At 35.2% G+C, this 16580-nt stretch overlaps 1 protein-coding gene across 1 annotated transcript in view; it reads left to right on the forward strand.

Moving 5' to 3' along the window:
- The first annotated feature begins 3878 nt into the window (after window positions 1–3878).
- Window positions 3879–16580, forward strand: part of LOC150075471 (uncharacterized) — a 51960-nt gene continuing 39258 nt past the window's right edge. Inside the window, exon 1 of the mRNA XM_090388669.1 lies at window positions 3879–4164. The gene's annotated coding sequence lies outside the window, so the exon portion shown is untranslated. The remainder of the gene's footprint in view (window positions 4165–16580) is intronic.

Raw genomic sequence — 16580 nt, forward strand, 5'->3', positions numbered from 1 at the left:
TAAATTATGAATTTAATATTGTGTTTATAACATGTTAACACATGAAATACACAATATTTCTGGTGGGCTTTGTTTTTTGGGGGAAGGAGGTGGCGTTGGTCCCCCTAAACCTTGGCTCCCCTGGGCCAGTGCCTACTCGTCCTTACCCTAAAGCTGGCCCTGAGGGCTTCCATACCACCAGTCCTGTGATACCTAATACTTATTCAGTTCGTGGATGATGATCAGGTCTAGAATAACCTTGCCTGTAGTACTTTCCCTGAAATGCTGATACACAAAACATCTAGTTGATTAAAATTTGAAATTAAAAATAATAAATAAAAATTAAAATATTAAAAATAAGGGACAAATTTCAATAACCCATTCATGCCACTTGACCATTCCACCTGTATTGATCATACTGCTTGCAATCTGGTCTGTAGCGTATGACTCTCTCATTTTCTCTTTTATTCCCGGCTATTGCACACCGCAGATTCTGTACTGGAATATACACTCCTGTCTAAAAGTTTGGAATCATGTTTCATTTTTATTAACAAATTGGCCCCATTTTATTAAAATGGGGACAATTTGTTTATCAATTTTTATTAAAATATTTTTTATTATGTATAAAAATGAAAAAAACTTAAATAACATTTAAGAAATGTCTAGAATATTCCACAAAGTCTTCTGCGTAGAAGAATTCTGAATGTTGTAGCTGATTCTAGAAAGTGGAAATATTGTTTCAATATTACAGCTTGCAGTTGATTCTAAAGTGTTTTGCAATAATTTAAATTTAGATATAAGAGCGATAACTTATAAATTCGAACACCTGCCATTCAAAGTGTTTGATGCAAGTTTTGTGATAAACATGGCAAGGAATAAGGAACTGAGCGCTGAAAAAAGAAGTCCTATTATAACTCTGTATAAAGAAAGTTTCTCCATATGAAATATTGGAAAAAACTAGGTGTTTCATTTAAAGGAGTACAAATTATCATTCGATAATTCTAAGAAGACTGGCAGTTTAAAGGAAAAACGACGACCAGGAGGACCAAGTACAGAGAAGGGAAACAAGATTGGTGAGGGAAACGAAAGGGTGGTCTTACGAAGAAAGGCTTAAGTCCTACAAATTGCAGCTTCTGGAGACTAGGCACCTGCGAGGTGATCTGATTGAGGTGTATAAGGCCTTGAATGGGTTGAGCAGTCTCAATTCTGATGGGAATCATCCTGTTGCTCAGATTACGAACCTGAAGGGACATAAATTCTAATTGAGGAAAAACAGTTATAGAATGGATGTGTGGAAATTTGCCTTTAGCCAGGGGGTAGTTGATTGCTGGAACAAGCTTCCATCTGTCGTGGAAGTTGATAGCTTAAATAAATTCAAGGAGGAACTGGGCAAACGTTTAGAGGGAATGGATGTGCGACATGTTTTTTTTTGTTTTGTTTTTTGGCTGATGCCACATAAGCTTGCTTCCTTGCATCATATGCTTCGATTACTATTACCGCACGTAAAAACGAAAGCACATGATATGATCATAACAATGATTTCTAAATGCACCGAAATCAGAGCTTAGTTCAATAGGAACAGAGAAACTCCTGTATCTACATCCACTGTAAAACTTCGACTTAAACAAGCAGGACTTCATGGTACTCCCCAGATGTGAGCCCCCACATCTGGTGAGTTCTTCCATACTCACCAGATATGGGGGCTCACATCTGGTGAGTATGGGAGTGGCACGCCCAGGGTCCTGAGCTGGATATCATCATTCTTCTCTTTCTTGGTGATTCCCTTTTATTTCTGACTCTCTCTCTCTCTCTCTCTCTCTCTCTCTCTCTCTCTCTCTCTCAGGGGTAACTCAGAAATTTTTTTTTTTTGGCTGGTGCAGCAAAAGCCTCAGGCTTCCTTGCACCATATGGCTAATTATAATAATAATAATTGAAGAGTAGAAAAATGTAATATTATGTGGACGGATGGATCCAAGAGTTTATGTGAGACAATCAACTGAAGTAAAAATGGGTTTTTGTTTGTTTGTTTATTTATTTATTTTTTTTAGAGTGGGTAACATCGTTATAATTGAAGGAATTTTAAGCAAAGAAGGCTATAAAAACGTTCTTGAATAAGAATGTAATATCCTCTGGACTTCGACTTTGTGGAAGAAATCTTATATTACAACACAGTGACCCGAAGTACAGCTCTATGCTGTGTACGGACTTTCTAGCAACTAAACAACAGGAGGGAGTATTGGAAATTATGGCGTGGCCACCCCAGTCGCCTGATTTAAACCCAATACAGTTTTTATGGGACCATCTAGACCAGTGGTTCCCAATCTGTGTGCCGCGAGATTAGGAAAAATTCCATTGAGTTCGATGACAATCACTATTTCGCTGCGCCGTCTTTTAACTTAAAGTGTGACTTGGGCTACAAAAGATTGGAAACCACTAATCTAAACAGTGAAGTCCGTGAATTCTGCCCATCTTCCGAAAATTTATGGGAAACCTTGCAGATCTCTTGGAATAATGTTAGTAGAGACACTATTATAAAATTAATCGCCAGAATGCCACATCTGTGTAAAGCAATGATAAAATCTCGTGGAGGATATTTTGATAAAAAATCTGTATAGTTGTTAATATTAATCATTTCGATATTTTTTGCTGTAGATTTTTCAATGCGTAAGAAGAAGTCTTAAATACTTTGTAATGTTTTGTTTTTTATATATATATATTAAACCTTACATTGTCCTAGCTGATTTTAAAATAAATTAAGAAAAGTGTTTTCATATGTGATTCCGAACTGTTAGCAGCAGTGTATAAATGGCCTAAGTTGCTAATGTACAGGCGCGGCACTAGTGTTTATGGCGCCCCTAAGCAGAAATGTATTTGGCACTCTTGAGATACTTTTATTAAATATTATTATAATAAAAATTTTGAATTCCGTCGCCCCCAGATGTTAGTGCCCCTGCTTACCGTGTTCCACCAGCCCTGCTTACGTACCTAAAACCCTACGAAACCAACCAGCCAATCAGCCTCCCATGAAGTCATAAAAGCTTGTTTTCCTCGCATAAACTTCCATTTCTTTTAAAACATTTCTTGCCCTTGTAATCTTTACAATATCAACTGTTGCAGGCCTCAAACAAAAACGCTTGAGACGCATGCAACTGTTACTCTGTCCCAATATCAACAGATAAATGTGTATCTAGTATTAGCAATGGCCACATGGTGCAAGGAAGCCTGTGCTGAACCAGCCCAAAAAATAAAAATAAGAAAATTAAAAATAATAATAAATAAGAGAAAAGGAAATAGACAAAATGTGCATTTCCCTCCTCCTGTAGATAATTATCCAGCTGACTTGAATTTCCCCAAACTGTCAGCCTCTACCATCCATCCATATTACCTTTTGCTTCTCTGAACCCTTAAGATTTTCTCACTGATACTGGCAAAACACCTTTAAAATGTTCAAGTGTATTCCATCTCTGCAAAATCTTCTTCACTTACTAAGGTTGGACATACTAATAACACCCCCCCCTCCCCAAAAAACAAGGTGCAAGCTCGCGTGACTGCTAAACTTTTTTTTTTTTTTTTTTATTAATACTCAAACGTTCTGGTTGTTATTTGGGGGGGAGGGATGTTTTATAAAATGTTAACACGGTCATATTATTTTCTCCTATGTCTAGTTTTTTTTTTTTTTTATACGGTGTTGCTGTTTTGATTGTGTTCTAAAATCTTCACGCAGATAGTGGGGGGAGGGGAGGAAGTTCACTCACTAAACCCGACAGCGCAGTATTTATCCAATCTCCGTAACGAAACGCTAGCGGAAATACCTGCTTTTATTAGTAGCGATTGCAGCGCCCCTATGTTCTGAACGAAAGTAACTTGTCGAAGAAGTAAAGTTAACAATGTGATCTTGTGTGACGCTGACAGCGGTTTGATCCATTTTCTAAGGTTAAATGCACAGATTAACTAATTACCATAACGGTGGTAAGAAAAAAAACAAAACGAATTGCAATTTAAAGTTCCTTGGCTAATCCCTTATTTGTTATCGTTCATTAACACCGTGTTCCCAAGTGGAAATACAATGCGTGTGGTTATTTGTGAATAGCATGTCAAGAACAGACGACCGTCAGTTGCAGACGATGGACACAGGTAGATGCGTTACCCCGGTCTGTCCGTACTGCCCCTGCGAATAGAATGAAGGTAAGTTTGTTTGAATTATCGAAATAATTGCAGAAAATAATGATTTATAGAATTCAATATTATGTTAACGACTATCCTGATCTTTTGCTTTTCAGATCTCGTGAATTTTTTCGTGAATTTTTACGTAGACGCACCTTGCTTCCGTTTGATATTCGTAGCGATTTTTAAATTTATTTTCTGTTGCAGAAATTCGTAATGTAGGTTAATTTTACGGTTATTTTAGTCGTGAAATGAGTCTAAGCGTTAGTATGGGGATATAGCAAACTGATGCCCTGTGGCCCGAGTTGCCTTTACGCTAATTTATATTGCTTTCAAAGACATGTGGGCTACTTGCTGTGATTGACAAGGTTACACCAATACGATGTGATAACTAGCATAGAAACGACCTGCTCGTGTGGGAAATATTTGATTTTGCAAGTTTTGCATTACTCATTCAAGGACATGAAGTGCTGTGGTATCTTAAAAAAATCTTATTTGTGTTATTATCAAACTATCCATAATATCTTTACATTTCTTTTATCGTAAGAAACAAAAGTGTTTCTTATTTTATTAGATACGCTCGCTCACATATAACCAAAATCTTCCAATTAGAAACTTGTAGGCAATTCTTGAAGATAAACATGTTGGAAATGACTTGCTCCACTGGCCTTGGACACACATCGTTGACTGTGTGTGTGTGTGAGTAATATAGTTGTAGCTTCTTACTGACCTTTCCTCTTAACGTGCATGTACTGATGGATATTTTTTTTTGAGTATTTAATATTTTATCTTTTAATATGTCAGTGTGCAGGTATAATAGTCAGCAGATCACGCGTTCGAATCTGCACGACGTCACAAAATATGTCTGCTGTAAATCACTGCAATTGTAGACGCCTTGCCCTATCTAGTTATCCCGAACTAAGCATTAAAAAAAAAATAATAAAAAATAGATTTCGTATAAGTCCAGAGTGTAGACGAAAAATAAAATAATAATAAATATATAATTATAGTACTTTTCAATGTCCTAATCAATGTTTTGACGACCAAACATTAAAAATTTTGCTTTCCAAAAATCAATTTAACCTATCAATCAATATAATCAGTTTAACCTATCAATCAATTTAACCCCTCGTGCGTAATGTGTAGACTATTGAGTATGAGTGATTCCAGCTGTTTCACTTATCTTTAATAACACGAAATCCCTTTTAGATTTATCATTTTAAGGTGGTCAAGTGTTTCTTCTTCTTCTGAATACTCAGGTTTCGAGTAATTTATCTTGGACTAGCATTTCCTCATAGTGTTTCATGATTTTGAAAGTACAGTATATCTAACGGTGCGATATATCCCGCTAGAGTACGCTAGTGTACAAAGTTTAAAACCATTTATTTATATTTATTTATTTATGTTTTCATAGGAATTGCCAGTACAGCAAATTTTAAGAATATATTAAAATTCTTTACACTATTGACCTTGATTTTGATTAATCAAGAACTTGTTTATTCTAAACCACTTATTTGTCTAATAATTAATTTTTCGGATAATTCAGCAATATACTTAGAGTAGAAAATTATTTTCGAATGGAAAAAAAAAATAAAAAAAAAAAAAAAAAATATATATATATATATATATATATATATATATATAATAATGATAAATAAATATTAATTTATTATTAACTAATTTATTAATTAATACAATAAATAAATATTAAAATAGGTATTTTTATAATTTTTTTATGATAAATGTTTATAAATTCCAGGATTTATGGCAGCATTGCAGTTTTCGTCTGCTTTATAAATTAACTAAAACGATACTTTGCGCATGCTGATTACTGAGAAATGTTCAGTGAATTGTTTGTTTATAAATATGGGATTTGTTTATCGCAACAAAATTTTGTTTGCATTGTAATTTATTAAATAATTAAATTGGACAGATTAATTAGAATTAATTACAAACAGGTAAGGCAGTGTTGGTTTAAAACAAAACAAAAACCTATCCATCTGATCAATAAGCTCAGCTATAAACGAAAGACAAATTATCACAAGTGATTATTTGCGAGATTTGAAAAAAAAAAAAAAAATAAATAAATATGTATATATATAGAAAATTAATAAATAACTTATGTAAAGTTAACTAAACAAGTAGCTACCAGCTTATCCTATATGAAATATATCTTACCTATTTTACTAATTGTACTTAAACTATACAAAAAAAAAATATATATATATATATATATACACTCGTCCAAATAACGTATGTATATGGCAATATTTTTTACAGATTGCATCAGACAAGATTGACACGCGTAGGTGATGACGTAATATTGCATCAGCTGCTACTTTCAGTGATATAAGCAGGCTCTGCAAGAGTTGCAGTCATTCCTTGCTTGTGTCAGGATGGCGAGTTACGTGCAGTTGACCACGAAGAAAGAGTGCTATTGTTGCTTTACGAGAGGAAGGATGTTCTTCCCGTCATATTGCTTATAGAGTGTCTTGTAATCAGTCGACAGTGAGTAGATTTCTTTCCAAATTCAAGAATACTGGTTCTGCTGATAGGGAAAAAAAGGATACGGACGCAAATGAGTCTTTACGCCAAAACAGGACCGCGTTTTGAACCGCTTATGCCTTAAAAACCATAAAGCTTCTTCGTCTGAGCCGAAAAGAGAATGGCAAGAACATACAGGAATTGTAGCAAGTGCAGTAACAGTCAGAAGACGCCTGTTCAAAAATGGATTTGTAACCCGCCATCCTAAAAAGCAGCTCCTCCTCACACAAAAAGTGAAAAAGGCCTGATTAATTTGGTGTAAGGAGCATGTAAAATGGATCCCCGAGCAGTGGAAGTCAGTTATTTTGTCGGATGAGAAGAGCGCGCGGGTGCATAAGTACACGTGCCTTGAGTGACCGGGGTTCAAGCCTGTGACTGCTGAATACGGTGCTGTTTCTTGTATTCTGCCTATCTTGTGAACTCCTCTGACCGTTTGGTCGTCCCGGAGTATAAACAGATAATTTATTTATTATTTAAATTCAACCTGCATGGCTCTGATGGGAGACAAACGATTTGCCGTAGACGTGGTGAAGAATGCCATTCAGGTTATATGGTGTGATTCCCTACCAGCCAAACGATATGAGGGCGCATTTCGTATCGCGGAGTAGGTCACCTGCAGTTTATAAAAGGTTCCGTAAATGCCAGTGGATACCTGGCTATATTGGAAGGCAAATTGCTGCCAACCATTAGAGACCATTTCAACCTGCCAAGTAACTGCATCTTCCAGGACGACTCTGGTCCTTGTCATCGGGCGAAAAGTGCAAGTAGGCACTTCTGTAGTTACTTTTGCTTCATTTCTGTAGTAGAGGTTCGACAGTAATTTGTTACAGGTGAAAAAATGGTTGAAAGAACGGTCCATTACAACTGTTAGCTGGCCAGGAAACTGCCCGGACCTGAATCCTATAAGGAACTGGTGGCATATTGTGAAATCTGCAATTGCCAGAAAGATACCAAAGAACCTTCGTGAACTTCAGGAAGCCATAATTCGTGTTTGGAACCACGAACTATCAGTTGATTTTCTTCAGAAATTGATCTTGTCAATGCCTCGACGGTGTGCTGCTGTCATCAGGGCCAGAGGCGGTTCAACTAAATATTAGTTTGCACCTGGTGAACTTTTCATTTTGTTTTCCATTTAAAATAATAAACTGAGGGCTTCTGATAACATTCCAGCCATAATTGTCGTGTTTACCAAAACTGTTGTATAAAGGTTGCAAATGCTCATTTTGGAATATTTTGAGATCACCTGTCAAATATTACTTAGCTTTGCCTTCACTATTAATAAATATCTTTTGTTTATATTTCTATTTGTGATGGTAGTCATTAATGTAACATACCATCGCGAAAAAGGGTTAGAAATGTGAAATTCCTAGGTGATGCCCTTTCTTTGAACACCAGTGTGTGTGTGCGTGTATATATATATGGGATTACGAATTGAAATTATAATATAATGCATAGTACTGTGAATATGTTACTGTAATTGTGTCTGCGCGATAGCATAGTTGCACCATCACTGTCTTTTCCAGAGAAAAAGGCCCCGGTTCGAATCCCATGAATGATACGAGGAACTTTTATGGGCTTTTTTTCACTCTGTGGCTGAGTTAGTCGGTCTCAGGCGTAGATAGCAATATTTTCTCCCTCGGAAACTCAGGTTTTTCATCCAACAAATCGACCAGAAAATACACGATACATTAGGTAGCCGAAAATCGCATTCGTGTGACTTTATTATTATTTTTTTTTTATTGATATATATATATATATATATATATATATATATATATATATATATATATATATATATATCTGTGAATATCATATTACTGTTGTTTGTATAATGCCCAATAGTCTTAATAATTTTTTTAAAGAAAACATTCACGTCATTATTCAAACAGACGAGAAATAAAAGCATGTTTGATAGCGTTGCCATTTTTATGGTAGCATAGAATTTTAAAAGAATGCTTTGCGCATGCTTGGTACCGAGAAGAAATTTCAAATGATGTCTGCCATTTCGTAATGTAAATGTATTTGTCCTATAATTATTTAACTGAATTAATTAAATAATTAAAATGCATATTTTTGAATATATACTAGCGTATTTTTGTTTTTCTCCTTTCTGTCGTTATGTTTCGCAATTGGCGTGCAAGTTGAGTCCATTTTCAATAAAATCAAAAAAATGGGAGCTACATTTTTCAGTTTCAAGGACTTGAATGCGATATAAATATAAGATTTGTTTATTTCGAGAATCGTTTATCCAAGCCCATCCTCTTCCAGTATATGCAATTATTTTCTTTTATGAAGTATATCTTTGTAAATTCAATGTAAATATTAAAAGACCACTTTTTTTTTTTTTTTTTTTTTTTGAATAAAAATAATGTTATCGGTACCTTGCTCATGGTCAGATTAATGGATACAGTTGGCTTCCCCGCTATCACCGAAAGGGGGAAAACTGCTTTTTGTTAATCATGGTTGTTATTTTTTGTACATATATAACAGTGAATCATAAATATATATTTCCTTTTGGTACTCCTTGCGCTCACATAAATTTATGGAAATATCTTTAAACATCAACGGGGTGGATATTTCAAAGACTAAAAACTGTCCACTTTATTTGCTGATCATTATGAATCTTTTTGCACAAAAACTGCGTTAACCGATCCAGTAAAAAGTCATTCACCCAACACGGAAATGATATTCTAAATAACGTATTTCTACACTTGTGTGATCGAACTTGCGGAGACTAGAAGCTTACACTACCATGTACAGTATTCGGTCCAAGGGGGCGTATCACTGTTTAGGCTTCTAATGTTCCCTTCGTCCACCCAGCTTGAAGCGTGTACTGTTTTCAGTTCAGCCTATACACGTGTTGTTTTTTTATCTACGATTTTCCCAAAATGTGTAGTTTCGGGCGACTTACGATTCACGTACTGCTTTTGTTTTCGTTTGCGGATTTCTACCGTGGGTTTAGAGGCCGGGGCAAGGAAAGTTTAGAATGCAAAACTTGCAACTACGTTTATCAGAATAAAAGACCGCATTACTAATCCAGTTCATGTTTTTTAAGGCTAAGGACACCCATTTTCTGCTGCGGAGGAGGAAGAAAGAAGTCCTAATTTACCACATGAGAGATTAAGCTGTTTTATTGAAAATGTTGCACTTAAATTGAATAAATTAATTGCTTGGGTGGAACCCATGCAATCTGGAACCTAAAGAGAAATAGAAGGATGTACAAAATAATGGAAACACTTGTGCTAAGAGTTACAGGTATGCACTAATATTGTGTTGGGCCACCCTTTGCTTTTAAAGTAGCTTGTATTTTACGTGGAATAGATTTAAATAAATCTTGAGCTATCTCAAGAGGCATATTGGACTATTCTTCATGGAGGAACATTTCAAGCCCCTTTGAGCAATGAAGGTGGAGGAAATTCTGCTTACAGTGGCTCAATAACGTTTAAGTCTGGTGATTCTGCAAGCCACGAAAGATGCTTAGCCTCCGTTTCATACTCCTGAAACCAATATTGGACACATACCTGACTGTTTGTGCTACAGCATTATCATCTTAAAACATGGTATCGTTTGTGGGAAATATTGTTTGCGCCATGGGATGAAATTGGTCACTCAGAATATCAAAATAATCAGTGGCAATAATTCACGGTGGTGATAGGGCCTAAAGAATATCAAGCTTTTGCTGCCCAAACCATTGTTGATCCTCTTCCTCCATGTTTGACGGTTAGCACAAGAGAATCAGGATGATGCGCTTCCTTTGGCATTCGCCAAACGTAAACTCTCCCTAATGTTGGAAAAAGTGCGAATGATGATTTTTTGATGATGACATATTTACAATCATCAAGCGTCCAGTTTTTGTGTTCTTTCACCATTGCATCCTCTTTCTAGCATTATCATCAGTAACGACTAGGTTGGTAATAGCGGCTGTCATAAATTGCTTTATGAAGTTCTTGGAACTGTTTTGATAGCAACTGGATTGCTGAGACTCACATTAAATTCTTCAGTTATTTTCGAGGCAGTACCTTTTATATTTTCGCGCTATAGTCCTCTCAGTGTCTAGCAGTCTCAGTCAGTTTCGATTTTCTGCCACAATTTGTTAAATAATAAACATCAGAGTTTCTTTTTCCATGGTGATTGCACATCACTTTCGATACAGTTGCTCTGGATACATTAAAAAAATCAGCAGTTTAGTCATCGATGTCCCTGCTAAACGTGCGCGAACAATTTTACCTTTCTGGAATTCAAACAGGTCACTCATTTCCTTCCTGTACCTTTTAATATCACTTCTAAATAAACATCAGGTTTTATTATCTTTCCTTCACAGTACTGCCTGCAAGAAAGAAAAAAAAAAAAATCAGTGTATGATTTTTACGCCATACAACCATTAATAAAACTTCTACTTCCATATAAGGTGTTTCTATTATTTTGTCCGCCCTTGTAAGCAATTCTAATGAATTTGATTGTACCGAATTAAATCTGACGTTCAAAAGTTTTTCACCATCCACCATTTCAAACGAAATGAGAATTATGTACGAATAAAATCTTATTGTAAGAAATTATGAACAAAATATATTTTTTTTCCTTTTCAAAACTAACGTGTGGAGTTCTTTTTGAAGGCCAATAATGGTCAGTCAGCATACTTGGATTCTACCCTCTTTGGTAGCGCTCGTCTAGATCGGATATCGCTTAATGGAACCTTTCAGTTTGTTCATAACTAACAACGCCAAGATCTGATGGGAGAGATGTGTCAAATATCTCTAAAGGGACATATATTGCGAGCCATTTAGAACATTTCTTTTAACAGTATTAACATAATGTTCTGCTCAAACGTTGCTTAGGAAATTGGTCATAACTATTTTAAAAGAATTCCATGCTGCTTTCTTTTATTTTTTAATTGTAGATTCTAATGCCCGCAGATTCAAATTTGCTGCCCAGTATGAGCTTTCAACTTTGTGGGCAAAAAAAAAAAAAAAACCTCTGATTTTTGCTCAACTTATTCTGGGAAGTTTATTTTGTAAAATATAACTTATCCACCTATCACCTTCAGATCACAAATATTCTATAAATACATGGTGAATACAAGACTCTCGATTATCCAGGGATGAATTAACTGGAATATCTAGGGTCCACGGAAGTCTGTCAGATAACAGAAAAGAAATGCGTAGAATCCATTAGAGATATTCGTTTGCATTTTGTAATGTTTCCTATAGACAAAGACTTGAATTTCTGATAAATCTTATTACCCCTTTGCTTTCTGTCTATTATAACTCAGTCTAGTAACATTTCATTAATCGGCATGCGCCAGTAATGTTAAAACGGAAAAGAAGTGTTTTCTACAAAAGCTGAGCTCATCATGGAACAAGGACATGCCGCTCTCTCACTGACAAGACAGTGCTTCGAAATGTATGTAGTATACTGTTCGCAGGAAAGAAAGGGAAAAAAGAGAATTCTACTGTTTTCTTTTTCAGAAAATAACTTACGCGTATTGTGTAATCTGCGTGTAGTAATTATATATGTCAAAATATTTTCGCATTGTAGTGTATATATTTTGAATATATTCCTTTACAAATATGAATAAAGTATGTATTCATGTAATTTTATTTTATTATTTTTTTTTTCACATATATGAATGTTTCATTCATTTTGTGGTTTATTCAGGCAAATTTATTTCCGGATAATCGAGACTCGACTTTTTGAAAGCATGCATCATTATTTTCATAGCATTCTTTCATACGAGGGATGGTCAAAAATTTCCGAGAACGGATTATAAAATATTTAGGTACAAAATACTTATTTCAATCTGTTCACCCCAACGGTTTAAAATCCTTAAAAAAAAAAACCTTCCACTGCTTTTAGCTCTTTTTCATTTTTAAAACGAGTTCCCCTCAAGCTGAGGCTTGATTCCTGAACAAATAGTCTTTTGGGAATCTAGGCTGTATGGAGGTGTGTGTGTGTGTGGGGGGGGGGGAGAGATGAATTGTTCAAATCCACATTCATGAATTTTAGCCTGTGCATTGTCATGGAGAAGCGAAACCCGATTATTAAACTTTCCTCGCCTTTTCCAACTTTTAACTTTGGCAAAAGGCTGGCATAATATTTCCCGGTTATTATGGTTTTAGCTGAAAGGTAATTAATTAACTTTGCCAACATCTTTCCAGCCGATCGTTGTGTTTGAAACTTTTTTTTTTTTTTTTTTTTTTTTGAGGGTAGAAGAACCCTTGTGCTTCTACTGCATGCTTTCTGATTTGGATTTCCTATTTGGATTAACAAGAGTTTAATTTTAAATTCTCTTTTAATAACTCTATCCTCTGACATTTGTCATGAATAGAAAAAGTTTCTGGGAACCCATCTTGCCCAAACTTTGGACATTCTCAAATGTATTATTGTTGAATGTTAAGTAATTTTTCGAGTTCAGACACTAATTTCTTCTATTTTAATTTACTTCAGTGATGACAGTTGTTTTAGAATTTAACGTTTCAGATGGCCGTTTGATCTTGAATCATTCTCAACTCCCCCCCCCCCCCGTTTGAACCCTTACGACAACCTAGCAACAGCAGCGTAACTGGGTGATACTTCCATGAAATTTTTCTATTTAAATAACCACTCTTATACCACGAGGGTTTTTAAAATTTAGTTTATTTAGCCTTATTGGATGGCCTTATTTGCTAATTCTCCTAGAACAACAACTAAATGTACTATATAGTTAGGTAACGTTTCGGGGACCTTGCCGGAACCCATCATCAGCCCATACTTGGCCGTACTGTTAACAGCCTTCTATCTTCCCCAATACCCATCTCTCTCTCTCCTTCATTCCCTTCATTCACAGTCCATCAGGTGGCTGAGATATTGGTAGGTTTTCAACATGAAGTTTTAATTGAACAACAGATAGAAAGTTCGGGTATTTGTATGGAAAATTCGACTTTGAAGAAAATGCATGTATACCAATCAAACAGAAATAGCAGTCACTTACATGGTCCTTCTTACCATTGAAACGATAAATATCATCGATGAATCTAAACCTTGTGTAACCATCCTCTGATGATCTGCAGCGTATGTGGGGAACCCAGCTTTCATCTTAATTCAAACATACTTTCAAGTTCTTGTTTCTGGAATCTGAAAGGCATAACTATTGAATCCAAATCTTTGTGAGATGCAACGTTATCTACATTTCAAAGAAATCAAAAATTGTTTTTCCAAAAAATTGTGGCTCACGGGAACATTTTCCTAATTAGGATGTAAGAATGCACACAACTGAACTTTACACCAAAGAGAAAATTAGTGCATTTATCATAGTCGTTGGCCATGAGTCCAAAAGATTCTTCTCCTATAACTGTTAGTGACCGAACTAGACATATCTGTTATCCTGAGGCCATTTCTGTCTTTGCTATTGCAACCAGTTACGTGGTGACGCTGAGACAAATAAGAAACAAATACACCATCTAACTTCCTGAAAAAGAAAAGATAAAGAAAATAACCTGTAACTTCTTGAGATCGTAGAGTATATGCCTATGTTAAACTGGTAATTGTCTGTTCCAAGAAGGTACAGGTACTGCTATTCATATACGGGACAACATAGCCCCCCTCTCTTCGCTTCTCCGACCACATACTTAACTAGCTATCAGGAAGTCTTAGCGCCTACTTGTGACCAACCAATAAGTGGATGGATGCGGAGATTCTAATTCTGATGATTACTTCACCAAGGTTAGTAAGTGGACAAAGGTTATTGAAAAATAGGCTAATTAGAAAAATCGCAGAATAACTATCTTAAACTTGCCCTTTTTTCCATTTTTATAAAGGGGTGGAGAGCATTATAGTAATTATTTCTCTTCTTTAAAAAAAATTGGCGTCTTGTAAAGCAAGGAAAGTTTTATTAATAAAGATTATAAAATATTATAAATTAAAATTTTTCTACATAATTATTAAAAATCATTTCGACTCCGGGTGGCTCCATTTTGGCCGTTGCTGATTAATGAGCATCGTTTCTATCTTCAATTTTGCTGTTGTGAAAGCACTAACAAGTCATTAACCCTAACGTATCATTTGGCCAATACTGCCAGTCATTTGTTTTCAATAAAGAAGCAGAAACCGTATCATGACTGGCATTATTCAATTTAAAATACCACTATGTGTGGTTACTGGTTTCCACATAGTTTTTTTTATTAGAAAGACGATAATTGAGTGATGAAAATTGATTTCATACTTCCATTAAAGTGACCAGACGCCTCACATTTCCGTTTCCTGTTTGCATAGTTCATTATCTTTTGGACTTGCATTTGCAATATCCTTATTTAATATAATCATAATGGATTTAAATAGAATTGGATTTTTATGGTTAAAAAAAATTATTTTTCCTTTAATATTTAAAAATGTAGCAAAAAATTAACTTGATATTTAATTTCATACATACATTATGTGACCAGACACTTAGTATTTACACTTCCGGTTTGCATAGTTCCTTTCATTATCGTTTGGACTTGCATTTGCAATATCCTTATTTAATATAATCACAATGGATTTAAATAAAATTTGGATTTTTACAGTAAAAAAATCGTATATATATATATATTTTTTTTTTTTTTCTCTCCGAATATTATTTAAGAAATGTAGCAAAAATTAACTTGTTATATAATTCGGTAACGTTCCCTTCTCCAAATAATTAATTATGAACTGTCCAAATCTTGTTTACATTGTTTTTTTTGGTGCAGATAAAATATAAATCAATATATCTTATATAGGATATAAATAACTCATCACTGTATTTAGGTGCTCGGATTGAACAGGAAAGACGTATGTTAAGTCTTTAATTGACACTTGTGCGTTCCGGTGCTTATTTCCGGTTCTCTTGTATTACATCACATAAGGGTAAGAGATAGAAACATCCGACAATAATTCTGAAACTATGATGCTTTATCACAAGTTAAGCGTACAAGCAGACTGTAATTTGAAGGTCAGCCAAGTGCAGACTAAAGCACAATGACCAAACCTACCGGTTATAATTAAGGGTGGGATGGTGCTGCTAAGTGTTTCAGGTATATCCGAATCATTTACTGTAAGCAGGATATTCTGAGATCTTATCTTATGTGTATGAGACAGGAAGTAGGGGAAGGTGTTGATAACTACCTTGCCCTTACTTACTATCTCTTTTTCGATTCAAAACTTGCTGGCATTCATCTTTTAATGTGCACCCTCAACACGGTTATTGGGTTGCTAACGATATTCAGCGTTAGTGAACATTGAACTACGGACAGTACCTCGTAAAGAGTGAAAGTTCGGTTGGTTGTTTATGTGGTTATCCATGAATTGTGCAATGGTGTCTCTCGAAGTAATTGTGGTAACCAGGCAAACATCTATTAGTGCGGTGTATAATATGGGTTTTTTTCTGAGAAGAATGCCAGTTTGTTTTAGAACATTGTGGCATCGAAATTATTTTTACAGTGTCAAGACACATTCAATAATAAATATCCAAGCTGTTTTATTTGGTACAGGCCTGTACCAAATAAAACTGAAAGAAAACATTGGGAACTGCATTCTCTCCATTGATGAATTTATAATTAATAAATTTATTAATTTCGAGATTTCAGTGAGGGCGTACGTTTCATTCAGAGATTTTTTCCTGTATGTCTTGTTTGCGCAAAGGAACAGAATTGAAATTCGTATGGAGGCCAGTCCTGGATATAGTCAATGGCATTCCCATTATTCTGTTCATTCAAAGTTGGATCCAGGCCAAGGAAGTTTCTTCGATAAAGTGTAGGGATGGAAGACCACACTTTTGAGGCTTAGAGTGGAATTTGGTGTGAGGCACTTCTGAATATAAGACATTACGAACCTAGAAAATTGTATCCTTGTCAGTTCCGGCCTTATAGCCCACATCGTTGCATACGTTTTTAATTTCATAT

Source organism: Mastigoproctus giganteus, chromosome 14, assembly GCF_048544385.1.
Source record: "Mastigoproctus giganteus isolate SK-2022 chromosome 14, ASM4854438v1, whole genome shotgun sequence".
Lineage (NCBI taxonomy): Eukaryota > Metazoa > Arthropoda > Arachnida > Uropygi > Thelyphonidae > Mastigoproctus > Mastigoproctus giganteus.